This window comes from Neodiprion pinetum, chromosome 6, assembly GCF_021155775.2.
Source record: "Neodiprion pinetum isolate iyNeoPine1 chromosome 6, iyNeoPine1.2, whole genome shotgun sequence".
NCBI classification, from domain to species: domain Eukaryota; kingdom Metazoa; phylum Arthropoda; class Insecta; order Hymenoptera; family Diprionidae; genus Neodiprion; species Neodiprion pinetum.
Window position 1 is genome coordinate 10,377,965 of NC_060237.1, and position 14,836 is coordinate 10,392,800.

Sequence of the window (14,836 nt, forward strand, 5' to 3'; positions counted from 1 at the left end):
ACTGCAAAAGCAACTAGCCTCCTTCCGCGCCTTTCAACCCCCGTCGCCCGCAACTACCATCTAACCCGTCGTTTGGCCTCCCCGTTCCCTACCTCGACCCCCATATCATTAATTATCTAAATTGAAGCAACCAACCGACGCCGCTGCGCTGCGCGTCTTACGTCGAAAATATCAAAGGAGCCATTCCAAACAGCCGTGCCTTGCCTCGAGACGCGTTTATAGAAAATGGCCGAGTCCTCTCCAGCTTGCCTCGCTGATTTTACCCTTATATCAGACCTTTCGTCATATCTCGGATTCTATACATTTTCGCCTTCCCCTCGTCTCCGTTCTGTTTGCTTAGACTCCATATTTCCCCTTGACATCCTATAATTTTGTCTCATTCGTATACAGTTTAAGTTTTGTAAGTACATTTCTGGTTGGCTTTCAGCTTCAGCCGTGATCGTCGGTCGTTAAGATTCATTTTTTCAAAATATTTCACAAGATTTCCTAACTTTGGCCGAAGGTCGAGTTACCTCACTTTTTCAGCTCGCATAATTTGCCTGATCCAATAGTGCTGTCGGCCGAAAACGATTAAAAAACCAATCTTCGTTTCTATCGTTTTTTATTTCCAGTCGCACGAAGTTATGCTGTTTATTTACTTGTTTCTTACAGTGAAATATAAACTTTCCCAAACGGCACCAATCAGGGTGCCTTGTGATAAATATAGGTATGTATAAACGTTCAGATCGCACCACCGGACCACGTTTATGTCTCTTGAAGTAAGCCAATTTCCTTCGATCGATGACGGTCAATATTTTCACTGAGGTCAATCGTAAGCCGAGGTACACGTGTTCATTATCTCTAAACTCTGACTTCAAGATAGGTTATTTATTTTTGAACTGCTTCATAAATATTTTAATGAGAAGCGTTGCCATTTGAAGAAACAATGAAACGAAAAAAAAAAAATGATACCATCAATTTTTCACTTTACTTCTACACGTAATTCTAATTGTTGACAACGATTTTGCTGGCGCAATTTTTCCAATTTTTGATTGATACTGACATTTTTTTATTTAAGTGAAATCATATTATGCCACTCAAAATTTTTTTACCCTACGCGAGATTGACTCGAAAAATACCAGACTAGAAGATTATTCTGCTACATTGTTAGAAATAATATTACACTCATATGTGAATATAGAAAGTGTTCTTCCTCTTCGAGCACATTTGTAAGAATGTCTGTAAGTGTTTACATTTTGGTATCTTACGCTTCTTGGTGCGAAGCTCGTAAGACAGTCAATGACCGTCTAATATTGAAATGCGGATATGCATCATCAACATTAATAATAATCACGAGGTAATTTTCATTTTGTGAAACGTATATAATTTTTGAACTACTGGTAAATTCGAAAAATTAACGACGGAGCCAGGAATCGAACCTGGTATCTAGCGATGCTTTACCGGAGCCTTACTCCACTAGACCACCTAGCCGCCCTGACTCTGATGTCGTTAATTCGTCTCATTACCAGTAAGTTCAAATTTGTTTTCTTGTGCTGTGATAGTATATGTGAATATAGAAAGTGTTCTTCCTCTTCGAGCACATTTGTAAGAATGTCTGTAAGTGTTTACATTTTGGTATCTTACGCTTCTTGGTGCGAAGCTCGTAAGACAGTCAATGACCGTCTAATATTGAAATGCGGATATGCATCATCAACATTAATAATAATCACGAGGTAATTTTCATTTTGTGAAACGTATATAATTTTTGAACTACTGGTAAATTCGAAAAATTAACGACGGAGCCAGGAATCGAACCTGGTATCTAGCGATGCTTTACCGGAGCCTTACTCCACTAGACCACCTAGCCGCCCTGACTCTGATGTCGTTAATTCGTCTCATTACCAGTAAGTTCAAATTTGTTTTCTTGTGCTGTGATAGTATATGTGAATATAGAAAGTGTTCTTCCTCTTCGAGCACATTTGTAAGAATGTCTGTAAGTGTTTACATTTTGGTATCTTACGCTTCTTGGTGCGAAGCTCGTAAGACAGTCAATGACCGTCTAATATTGAAATGCGGATATGCATCATCAACATTAATAATAATCACGAGGTAATTTTCATTTTGTGAAACGTATATAATTTTTGAACTACTGGTAAATTCGAAAAACTTACTGGTAATGAGACGAATTAACGACATCAGAGTCAGGGCGGCTAGGTGGTCTAGTGGAGTAAGGCTCCGGTAAAGCATCGCTAGATACCAGGTTCGATTCCTGGCTCCGTCGTTAATTTTTCGAATTTACCAGTAGTTCAAAAATTATATACGTTTCACAAAATGAAAATTACCTCGTGATTATTATTAATGTTGATGATGCATATCCGCATTTCAATATTAGACGGTCATTGACTGTCTTACGAGCTTCGCACCAAGAAGCGTAAGATACCAAAATGTAAACACTTACAGACATTCTTACAAATGTGCTCGAAGAGGAAGAACACTTTCTATATTCACATATACTATCACAGCACAAGAAAACAAATTTGAACTTACTGGTAATGAGACGAATTAACGACATCAGAGTCAGGGCGGCTAGGTGGTCTAGTGGAGTAAGGCTCCGGTAAAGCATCGCTAGATACCAGGTTCGATTCCTGGCTCCGTCGTTAATTTTTCGAATTTACCAGTAGTTCAAAAATTATATACGTTTCACAAAATTACACTCATATGTTATCTGATTAACCGGACATTACTTGACCAGTGAGTTCGGAAATTGTAGCTTTAGCTGTTTACAAATTGCCGATTTCATTTTCTCAAGATCACTATTTGATAGGGTGAACGTAGGGTCAAAGTAGGGAATGTCAACACTTTTTTACGTTTTCTGATCGTACTCTTTGCACTTTGCTCTGTAAAGGATTTTTGTCTTGTCAGTAGCTCTTAGAAACTAAAATAAATCGGTTAATTATAAATGAACAAGATTAGAAAAATTGCGGTTGAATGACCGTGATCATATAATTCTTTGTTAATTCATAAAACTGTGACATTGATACTCATGAATTCTTATATTCTAGAGAATGAGGGGGAAAAATAAAAATGTTTATTTGTCATTAAGAGCCGCATAAAGTTCATTAAAAAGATTTTAAAGCTGCACGGATAATGACCAAGTTTACAATTGCCAACAATTTACCCCGGGCATTCATTTTAGACAGTAAAGGGGGACGTAGGCTTAGGCATACTTCTGTCCGTAGGAAAGGTAGGGTTCCGAGTATACGCGGCACATTCGTATATGCAGGCAGAGCCGGCAGCCCACCAACACGCGTACAATCACGTATAACGTATACCTAAACCTAGGTGTATGCCTAGCTCGCAGCATCTCAGGCTCATATCGACGCGTTTTAGCCATTTTCCCGGGATCGCATCTTACCCCCACTTTTCCACTTTCCTCTATTCTCCTCCTACGCCTCTCTATCCGGAGCCCGGGTCCCTTTATTCCTCCGCCCCCGTTCCCGTCCCCCTCCTTGCCCCTTTGCCAGGTTCACCGACTAGTGAGTAACGATTTTCCTCCGTCTTACTCTCATCCTGCGGGACCCTCCGCACTCCCTAGACCTACGTGTGTAGGTATACATATGTAAAAACTCGGCAACTTCTACCCCGGCCTTTCAACCTCACGCTTTAAATATATATATACATATATATGCACATGCGATGTACATCCTCGAGTTTTAACCCTGACGAGTTGAAGCTAGGCTGCCACGACGGGTTACGACGTTGGAAAAACGGAGACATCGATGCACGGACTTGCGGTTTCGGATTTTTCTCTCCGACACTCGTGGACCGCAAAACTCCGGTCTGGGTTATGCGGGATGAGAGGTAATGTTTGCGAGCGTTACGGACAGCTTGAGGAGTCTCTTGTTGGGAAAAGGTTCTTTTGATTTTTCAGCATGTATTGATTGCCGAAATATTTAGTGCGCAGTGATTCTTGGTGACGTGAATCGATCTTAGGTGTGCCGCGAGCGTTCTCGGCTCTCGGTTCTCGGTTCCGACGCCTGGTAACGTTGGTGAACGATTCAGAGGGGTAGGATCTTGGAGTCTTTGGGCTCACGCACTTCCGTTTTGCCTTGGAAAGCTTCATAATTAATGGAAGAGGGTACCGGAGAGACTGACAGGCTAGAGTAGAGACGGTAAAGAGAGAACGGAGAACCGAAGAGAGGGAGCGGCTGAGGAAGAGGAAGAGGAAGAGGAAGTGGAAGAGGATGAGTAGGAGGAGGAGGAGGAGGAGGAGGAGGAGGGGGCGAACGGGTCTCCAGCAATATCTTAAGTCTCAGAGAGGAGGCCTGGTTCCCTTGACAAGCGACGTTAATGTATGTATGAGATCCAACAGCCACCCAACAGAAGACAGCCCATCCACCTATGTGCTAGGTTGGGTTTCCAAGGGGCGCTGCATGATGAAATGAGAAACATGAGACACCATCCCTTAAGACCCCGACTGAATACCTACATTTCCTATACCGCGGAGACCGGGCGAGAGAGCTCGAGACCGCTTTTCGTGTCTAAGACGACAGCCCCAGCCATCGTAATCAGCAGAGAGATTCTCCTCAGCTGATGCTCTTACAGTTTACGTTCTACCTTCGCCCGTAAATTCTAACCGTCATCGTTGCTTCGGTTCAGTTATTTCCTCCTCCCATGCAGAAATACATTATTCGAATCGCAAATACGTCGCGTACGTCTTGTTCAACCATAGTAGTCGCGAATACTATGCCTACGTGAAATTGTAGTTGCGTCTAGTGTCCTCAAGTTGACTCAAGGTGACGATATTCCCGACGTTCGTGCAACGCTGTATTTTGCATGAAAAATCGTTATTTTGCTACCTAAGATCAGTCCAGAATTCGACAAACCGTAATAACGCGAAACACGCGTACCTACTAAACGTCTTTGAAGTGATCCTAAAGATATAAGATATACTCGATGTTTTCGTTGTTCTTTCGCGTTAACGTTACTCATAACTTCGACCCTACATGTTGTACCAGTATTTGATTTTATATTTGTCTGTTGCCTTGATGGGACCACTCGATCCTATATTAGTATCGGCGTTTGTCGGGGTCGACTGTTGTTGATTCCAGTGGTAATGGAGTGTTTGGTTGACCCAGGCACTGTAGCGGAGCGGGTCAAATTTATCTAAGCGATGTACCTGTAACTACTGTAGAAGAAGTTCGTTCCACTTTATTTTATCAGAAAATTATTCCCGCAACGAAAATTTAGAGTAAATAAAAGTATGAGTGAGTTAGCGTCATTTCTCTCAGGAAATAAAAAAATGAAATTTTCACATCGGTACTAATCGAAAGTAGAAACAAATCTTCAGATTATGATTATTCTAAAAAAGTTCCAAACGTGGAAAAAAAATCGCCCGGAATATGCTTGCGTAGTAATTAAAGTCAAGTATAGGTACCTTAAAATGTGTTTCTGAGTAACCATTACCATTAGAACCATTAGAATATAGATGCCACGTATTTGTTGTTAGCTTTTCCTAAAGAACAAAGTCATATTTTTCAACATAAAAATATGAGTGACATATAACGAGGAAAAATCCGTAGTCTTAGAGTAACTACATCGTTTGCTCTGCCTCAAATATTTGAACTATTCCATCGTATCGTTGATACCTGATATTTTTAACTTCCCGTTTTTTTTTCCTGTAATACGTATTTCAAAAATCTAGACGATAGTTTGCGTCACATGTCTAACTGGTCAGCTTCTTCGATGCGTTTCCTTCGCTGACTGCTACTCAGAGTTCAAATATTATTCAAAACACGCATCGTGTTGTGACAATATCGATCGTAATTACACACGAATCGTACATACTGTAGTTTTTATCACGGAAACAATACCATAACTGTATAAAACGACTCGATGTAAAGATAAACCCTGATCACACGGGCGAAAACAACGGCTGAAGTAGTACGGTCGAAGTATAATCCTTGATTTTACGAACGTTACACTTTACAGGGTAATATCGTTCCGCGATTGTGAAGTTTCGAGCGAAAAATGTTTACGAGGCACGGGGAAGCCCTCGCAGGGAATAACAATCGGTAGAGCGGATTTCGTAATGGAAAATGTTTTAGCAATTTAGTTCTATCTCTGGTTATGGAGTTTCAAGGGGGTGGGGTGGCGGCGGCAGCGCGATGGGTAGACGGGGGAGGGTGAGGGGGGGTTCATAGTGTAATATAAGGGTAGTTTGTGCTAGAGCTCCGAGTCGGGGGTGCTTTCCACCCTCGCGCACCCCCAAGACGCTTCGCTCGTTCTGATTGGTCGACATTATTCAAAATGGCGTCTTCTCTCTATAAGATCCGTTTTATTAGCATACTAGGAAAGGTGGCTGTGTTGTTTATGCCTGGGGAAAAATATTCCCCCGCATAGTGGTATCGACGTGAAACCACCGGGGGTGGATTTTTCAGTTCCCTCGTGTTCCCCTCATCCCGTCAAATTTATTGGAGAAAAAATACCGGCGAATATCGTTGCCCACTTCCACCTGCGATATACCTTCGGTTATATCTACGGACAATAGTTGTCAGACGCTGGTTTTAACCATAGGCATGGCTTGATGTCAGTTTGGATTATAATATTAGTTTAAGGAGTCCGACCTGCCAGCCTCCCTATAAATTGGCTCCGCTCGCAAGTTAGAAAATTATTGATGATAGCGTATTAACCGACCAAATTTATGCTGATCCCTCAGAATGCAGTCTGACACTTTGCAATGCTGCGACTTATTCTAATGTACCGGTAGTTTAAGGTTTGATCACTTCTGTCCGCACTCTCACTAGCTGCTTCTCGTTTTTCTCACTCGAGCAAATCGCACCAAGTCTTTGTTTCACTCTGCACAATGCAACTGACATTCGAGCTCAAAGTCCCAATCAAAACCGAAAATCTAACAATAAGACTTGCACCCTCGCGTCTAGCCAGATTGTACAGCATATTCTGACATCAAATGCAGAAAGCTACTGTGAGTATGAAGAATCGACCAACGTTGTAAAGAACACCCCTCGTTTTACCAACTTGAAAATAAATATCCGGTTTGACTTCGTGCACTGAAAGTAGTTTCGTTCTCCGTACCGTTTCTCTGTACGATTTTCTCAAAACTTGTTCCTTAGAGATATAAGTTTCCCCTTTTCCCAACGCTTGACCGCTGGTCAGTCTTCCCCAGCCCCATTCCACTCAACCCCGTCCGTTTCGCAGTGACAGACGGGAACAGTAAACCTGCCGGCGATCCAGTTACGCGAGGAACTTGTACATGATTTTCAATTACCCAGGGAGGGGGAGGGGGAGGGGGGGGGGGGGGGGGGGGAATCGCTGATGGAAACAAGTATATCGAGATATGGCTCTCACGGCACCCTGGCACAACTAGGTTCTGGGTTCTGATTCTGGTTCGCGGTTGGCATCAGTGTTTCTTTCTTTCTTTACCCTTCTTTCACGGAGAATTCAAACCTGCACCCATCTCAGGAAACGCGAAGAATACCAAAACAGGATTCGGAAATGGTGTTCATAAATTTCTTCTTCACCTCTGCTTGGTGGGAAACTTCTTTCCTTCGCACGTATCCCGATTGCATCTGTTCGCTCCTAAATCCTTACAAATGGCTCATGCATATGATCAAACACGAAGTATTCCGACATCAGGTTCTACCTACACATTCGATCGTGAATTTTTCAACATCGCACCAGGCATCAAGCTAAGCCTCTGAGCTTCAGGTGTCATTAGGGTTCAATGATGGACGTTCAACACGTGGGTCCAGCATGGTCTGCGGTAATTTGAATCGTCGAGCCACGATTGAACAATTCCGTGGTTTTGTCCGACCACTGACTATAACGGATTCAATCACACCCTTCGGATCGAGCGCGCGTTTTTATTTCATCTTCGGAAAAAAAAAAAAAAATGTTGTTTGATACCGCGGGATTGGAATGGATTCACCGAGGATATAGGATAGCAGCAGTACCAATCAGACCCGGGCCGCGGATTAAAAATAAATTTACGGGGTGTTGGCGCGCCTCCAGCGAATATCAAGCGAAAAGGGATTCGGCAATCTGTCGGTTCGGATTGCGAACGGTGTTTAGCAAAAGCCCCGCGGAATCATACGATACAAGCTGAACAAAAACATAGATATACGTTTCCGCCCATCGAATTTCTTTTCGAATTTCAACGATTCTTGGGTGTTTTTGCAACCAAGGACTTACCGCGCTTTTTGCGCAACGAAGGTGCATTCGCAGAGAGACTCTCTCGACTAGTGCCTTAACTCCGTGTTAAACAATGAGACAATCATGGACGGTGAAGCGTATGCCTTGCTATTCGCTCAGTCACTCACTCGGTTCACGTGTCTTGTAACATTAATAATGCCAGGTCGCCTCTCTTACCCTCGCTGTTTCTGTCCCTCTGGTTCTATCCGAGTTTCCTCTTCCTCTCTCGCCTCGAAAGCATCCAGCCAGCCCCTCTTGCAGCCAGTAACACAACTTAGACTCGAAGTAAGTTCTCGCTAAACACTGAGGAGCACGAGAGGTTAGATGGAAATTGACGTTAATGTACTTTGAAAGTGTCGCGTTTCTCGATTATTGCCCGTAATTACATCAGTTTGGTTATTGCATTCTTGATTCGATCCGAAGTCGGCTCCAGTCTACCTATCCTCAAAGTCGAAATTACTGCAATTCAGTAGGTATTATGTAGAATATTCATTAATATTTAAGTATCACTGTGTCGGTTATAAATTCCGTTCAAATATACAACTTTTTTCTTCCGTTCTGACAATCTTTCGTCATTGAAACGTGTGCCTTTGATTATGATTTTCAATCTTCTAAAAAATCATATTCACGTTAAAATGCCGTTCTCGCTTTTGCAAATTTCCGATATCCACATTGCACCTAAGAACTATCATACGCGACAGAACGTGACTTTTCAATTCTTCTGCCAAATAATTTCGCAAAGTTGATTCTTCAATAGCTGAAGAGTTGTTCAAAATATTTTTAAATCCGTTGACCAGTTCATGAGTCGATTATTGATTTCGTTCGATTATAGCGCATCTTTTTCCAAAGAATTTTGTTTATGAACGTGTTTTACGGATAATAATCTTAAAAAGATGGTGTCGAAAACTTTCCGCGCAACGTAAAAACTGGCATGGAAAGCTAATCAAAAGTACGCGCCGATTCTTTCTGTACGAGAAAGGAAGAAACGTTGGGTAAAATTGTACCTGCAACATCTCCGTGCTGTTGCAGTGTTTGAGCGTTGAATTATCCACTTGATCGTGATTACACCTAGCCTAACCTTGATTTTCGATTGGTTGCGGCCACTTACGGTAATATTTGACGCTCTCCAAATATTCGGTGTACGGCGCAGGGACGTCCACGCGTTTAATCGGGTTGCCTGCAATTACCTGCAGGCATAACTGAAATTAGAATTTTGGCCGAAATTGTCAACGCGCCAAACCGTACGTGGCTGGTAATGTAGGTATACAACATGCAGGGGTGAGCATTGACGCGTGCAAAAATACATGACGCGTCGCCATTTCTCGCTCGATTAACGCTCGACTTTTGCAGTAGGAAGTCAGACGTCTCACACGCCTTTGCTTGTGATTAAATTATTCCTCGGAATGTCAGTTTTTCATATCAGGTTTCGCCATCAACTCGACGTCTCAAAGGCGAGAACGAAGTGCCCGGATGTAATCGACTCGAGTGTCTGCGGACTCTGCGTCTCTTCCCATTGTCTGTTCAAATGCGGCGCCCCTTGATGGATTTCGGAGATTCAACGGGCGCCCGAATCCCGCCGTCTGAAGACTAATTGGAACAAAGTCGTTGCTATCCTCGGATTACCGAATCTCGTGAAAATTCCCTCGCACGTTTCTCCGCTAAAAGTGTCCATTCGAATATGATAAAAAGAATATATGCTATGGGGACTTTTACGAGGTCTTGATCAAGATCTGAAGTTCACGCATCAAATTTGTCTTTTAATGGAAAACCAACTTCTTAAGAAACGAGCCAATAATTTTTAAACATTTTTTTTCGCTCAATATCGTTTGAGATATGATAAACTAGGCTATTTCAGCAATGCCCGTTTTCTGATGCTTACAATTTAGAAACATCTAGTCCGATACAACCAAATTTTTAAACCGCAGCCAAAGATGAAGATTTCATAAAAACACAGGTTACATTTAAGATTGCCTATAACTACTATAAGTCATCAAATATTTTGTTATATTTCACTAGATTTTTCCGATCATCATCAGATTTTGGTGAATAGGCGCTGTTGAAGTAACAAATTTGAGTACATTGCGGGTCGGATTGGTCGAAAAAGTCGTTAAGAAATGAAGGGTTTATTTTCTGACGAGCATGTTTTTGCGTAAAGAATTTTTCGACCAAATCTCAAACGTGAAATGGCCGCACCCGATCTTAATTAGTGGACATTTTTTAATCGCAAACTCAGTGTAAAGTTTGCGTCTGACTAATACGAAGGCGTGCAGGTTCGCAGAGGTCGTTCCCCTTCGCCGACGGTGGAATTATATTTCGCCATTATTGGCCCGTGCCTTCGAGGCCCGATAATGAAGACGAGAAATTGAACGGTCGTGCAGCGAGTCTCGTCGAAGTGGGATGCCTGAGCATTATCAAAGGGTTCACTCGCCTTGTCTCATCTTGTCTTACGGGAGGAAACTTGAAATGAAACCGGAACCAGGCTACGCGCGACGTACCCCTTCTATTTTCCAGCCCCTCGTACCCCTCGGAGTGCGAGACTCGATTCCGTAGAGGGGATAAAAAACAGTCCTGCCGAGAGGTTCGCGTGATCGGTGAAGGGTGAAACCTACGCGACGTCACGTGGGTGCAAGGGATCGACGGACGCTCGGGCGTAGAGTACTTATATGTGCGGTAATACGGATGCAGCCTGAGGCGCGTTGCTTTGCTTGCTCCAACTTATCGATTTCTCGAGGAAGCTTTAAGCGCGCCATTGGCCCCTTAAAGGTTCGGAAAAGCGAAGAAAACTCGGGGGCCAATAGCGTCGGTGGATAACAATTTTTTATTCAATTTTTTTTTCCAGGTGGGTAGGTTCTAAGAAAGCTCTCCGCCAATCCCGGTACGCGATGCTCGCGAGCTTGCGCCGCTATTCGACGAAGCTCAGCGTCTTGACTCCGCCCCTTGAACGCCCGGGAAAACAGGGGTTGAATACTCACGCTGCCTTCGAAGCGCCGGAGTCCCGAGACTCACCTCGCCGCCCGCTGCCTCCTCAGATATTAGATTTTACAAGGAGCGAGCTGGGATTTTAGAGAGAGCCCCCTCTATGGCGAGGCGGAATTCTGGATCGAGGAGAAAGAGGGAATGGGAAAACCGGGACGCGGTGCCGCGGCAGGTAGGGAGGGTGGGGACGGGATTCCCCTGCACGAACGGGGGATGGAATAAATATTAATTACGTTCCTAAGGCCTGCCTGCGGCTCGTTTCCAGAAATACTTTACCGAGGCAACACCGAAAGATAAGCCCTCGACCTCTGCGTGCGTACCTTCTACCTTAACGCCCGCCTTAAACCCGCCTACGTCCGCGGTATCGAACCGCAATCCCAGATCGAAAGTTGTAGCAATATCCTTTGATTCACCCGATAGGAGTCCTGTTTCATGCAATTCGTATCCTAACTCGACATGATTATACGAATCGCGTGTAATACGGCTGGACAGTTCCGTGTCCATTGGTTTTGACAAAATTTAAATACTTCAATCAAACCTGTTGAATAGTTTTAACGCGAACGATCCAACGATCTGACATCAAATATTTGTTTTTAATTTAATACGCTTTATGTGAAAGAAATTTGTAGGTTATAGAAAATTTTTTTATAACATTAGAATCGATTCGTATTCAAAACACGATATTATTCTTCTTTTCGGCATATAGGATGAAGTATCTAATCTGCGGGTGAATATAAGAAAAATTCGTAATTTTGAACATAATTCCCGTGTAAGCAGAATTTTTTGTATTGCAAAATTTCTAGTTTCCGTTCTTTCACTGATCGTGAGACAAAGCACTGATATAACCGATGGTCGCCAGTTGTCACTGTTAATGAATTCTCGATTTTTCTCTGGAGCCAAAGAAATTAGGAACTTGATTGATCTCGGGAGGTTAAATTTTTCAAATTATCTTGCATCTTATTTGGTAAGTGATGGCATTGAACAATTAGTTATATTCTCACATCCAGATACAAGAAATTTAAAATACAATAAATTTTTCCTTAAAAACATGGATTTTGTTTCAAATTCAAATTATGATCTAATCAATTATAAATTGAAAACTATTTTTATGTGGAGATACTCTTCGATGAACAATTAGTTAACCCGACACTCAACTTCGTTCAATATCACTTGAAGATTTATCGTTCTGAACAATGTAATACATAATATAAAAATTCAGGAACAACTCGCAATACGTTAAATGTATAATGCATGAATTTTAATGCAAAAATTTGAAATCAAGAAATGTCTTGTCAACCGTGGAATATTCCGAGGTAGGTGTATAAAATAGGTACAGCATCAAAACGAATTGTGACTCGTTGAAGCTGAGAGCTGGGTTTTCAAGACAGTCGGATTACGTATCGAGTTTACGCCCGAGTACGAACGGACTTTACAATTTTATATTACGCCGTAGAATTGTACTTCACGAACGTTAATCCACGAACGAATATGTATAGTGTTATCATTTAATTAATCCTCTCATGAGGACTCGGCTAATGGCGGGAACTTTTTCAATTTCCTGCAGCTTATCTTTTTAATTAAATACCATTTGAGAACAGAGTTTGGGGAAAATAAATGGACAAGAGAAAATGAAGAAAAATTAATTACCCCAGGTTTCGCAGGCATATCGCTGTAGGGATTTCAGGATATCTTATTGACGATACCCGTGCACTTACCCTTCGCGCAGGGAACACGCTCCGCAGGTATCGCGGTTCGGAACTCGTCTAGACCAGATTACAACCCCGTACTATTCACCGAACCGAGGGTTGATTTCCGTGCTAAAATAGTGCAGCCGGTGCTGCTGCGCTCTGGCGAAATTCCGTACTAAGGTATCGGATCGAACCGTTCATTATTCCCAAAGTGTAATCATCATATTCTACTTTATCGCATTACGATTATTTACACTACTCGCATTCAATCTAAAACGAAGCAAACAGTCCTAGACGAATACGACAAAATTTTTCGACAATATTTAATATTAACTGAAAAATCTGTAATCTAGATAAAAAAAAGGAAAAAAATTCATGTATCACAGTGCAGTAATAATAATAGTCAGTAAAAAAATTTCGTATGTCAAATAGAATAAACTTTCTGAAAGCAAAATAATAAGCTACTTATTCAGCTTTTTATTCTCCAACTAAACTGTAGTCGATTTATCATTTTTATATGAAAAATAACGTTCACTAACCTACCTGTCAATAAATAAACAAAGCAAACATTTTTCATACAATCGAATGAATTTACCACCAGCGTATACTATTACACAATTTCACCCAGAATGTATAAATCGATAATCGAGCACTGGAAGTAAAAAAAAAAAGTTATAAAATACCGTTAAAAATGAAGCTTCTCATTTTGTTTAAATTTCTTGGCCAAGCTTTAATACGGTACTTTGAAGTACAATGGATGCGTTACTGCGGCTCATGGATGGTAAAATCTTGAAAATTTATGAGGTAGCAGAATCGGTTCACGGGTCATTAGAATTGCTATATAGGCGATTTGAGATGGGAAATGGTAAATCCTGGCGCTTAGAGCAAAGTACAGCTATCAGCCGCAAATGGTGCACTTAGATCGCGTGCCGGGCGATTTCCTGCTCACTCCAAAATTCCTTTGGAAAAGGCGTCAAGGCTTTTGCCGAAGGGTAAATTGGTCACGGTCATAAGCGCCTGTGGAACGGCAACTTGGGTTCCATGCACGAGTGGATACTGCCTCGATAGGCATTCTTCGCTAATTATTGATTTCACTTTATAGCCTAATCAAGCCTTGTAACCAAGTTCTTAATCAGCTTCGGGCCGGTCGTTCATTCTACTCTCGAATTTAACACCGAATTTATCCACCTTCGTGATCAACAGTTTTTATAACCAGTGTACGAATAACAGTTAATTGACCACATCGATAAGAGGAACAAAATTCATTTTTCATACTTTTCTAAAATTACATATATATTAAAATTGTCAAGTTTTGCATCAATTTTCTAAATTTCTGACGGTGAAAGTTTTTATTCAATCATTATAAAGAAAACACAACTCTGCTAGGATATAATTCTTCAACGTTAATGTTATCATCGTTGACAATAATTGTAAGCTGTGTTAAAAGTTTCATCCAACTGTATATCACATATCATGTTATTATAGGACCACGTGAAAATTTCACAAATTATTTGTTAACGTTCTGTTCAGTACATGCATTTAATTTACTATATATGTTCATTATTCAGTGTAAAGTTTTGTCAAAATTTCTCTGATTTTGGTTGAAATTCTCTGTAAATTTAACATGAAATCGTCTTTACTTGAAACTGCTGCAGTTAAAGGTAATTCAATTTTGTGGGTATTGTATATGCTCATTGAATGAGTAAATTGATAGACAATACGATCAAAGCAAGGATACAGGACTCATCGGAGTGGATTTTTTCGCTTGCAAGACTTTGCAGTACGTAATTTGAGTAATTATCACTCAGAGTACATCTCGATGTATAATTAGTGGTACGAGAGAAGAGCCGGGCTTAGAAGCACTCCGCGTTGTCGAAGGAAAGAACCGCCCGAGGCTTTTGAGGTGGAGATGAGAAACAGCTAGCTGGGCTTGCGAGGCTTCTGGAAAATTAGGTGTACCAAATGGGGAACGCTGAAATAAC

General features: G+C 41.6%; 1 long non-coding RNA gene across 2 annotated transcripts in view; it reads left to right on the top strand.

Moving 5' to 3' along the window:
- The window catches only part of LOC124222194 (uncharacterized), a 69,128-nt gene that overhangs the window by 29,498 nt on the left and 24,794 nt on the right, over positions 1-14,836 (top strand). Inside the window, exon 4 of one of the 2 annotated variants that reach the window (XR_011177358.1) lies at positions 11,030-11,129. The exons of the other annotated variant lie outside the window; for it this stretch is intronic. This is a non-coding gene — a long non-coding RNA (uncharacterized lncRNA). Of the gene's footprint in view, positions 1-11,029; positions 11,130-14,836 lie in introns of those variants that run through there. 2 annotated transcript variants of the gene reach the window in all.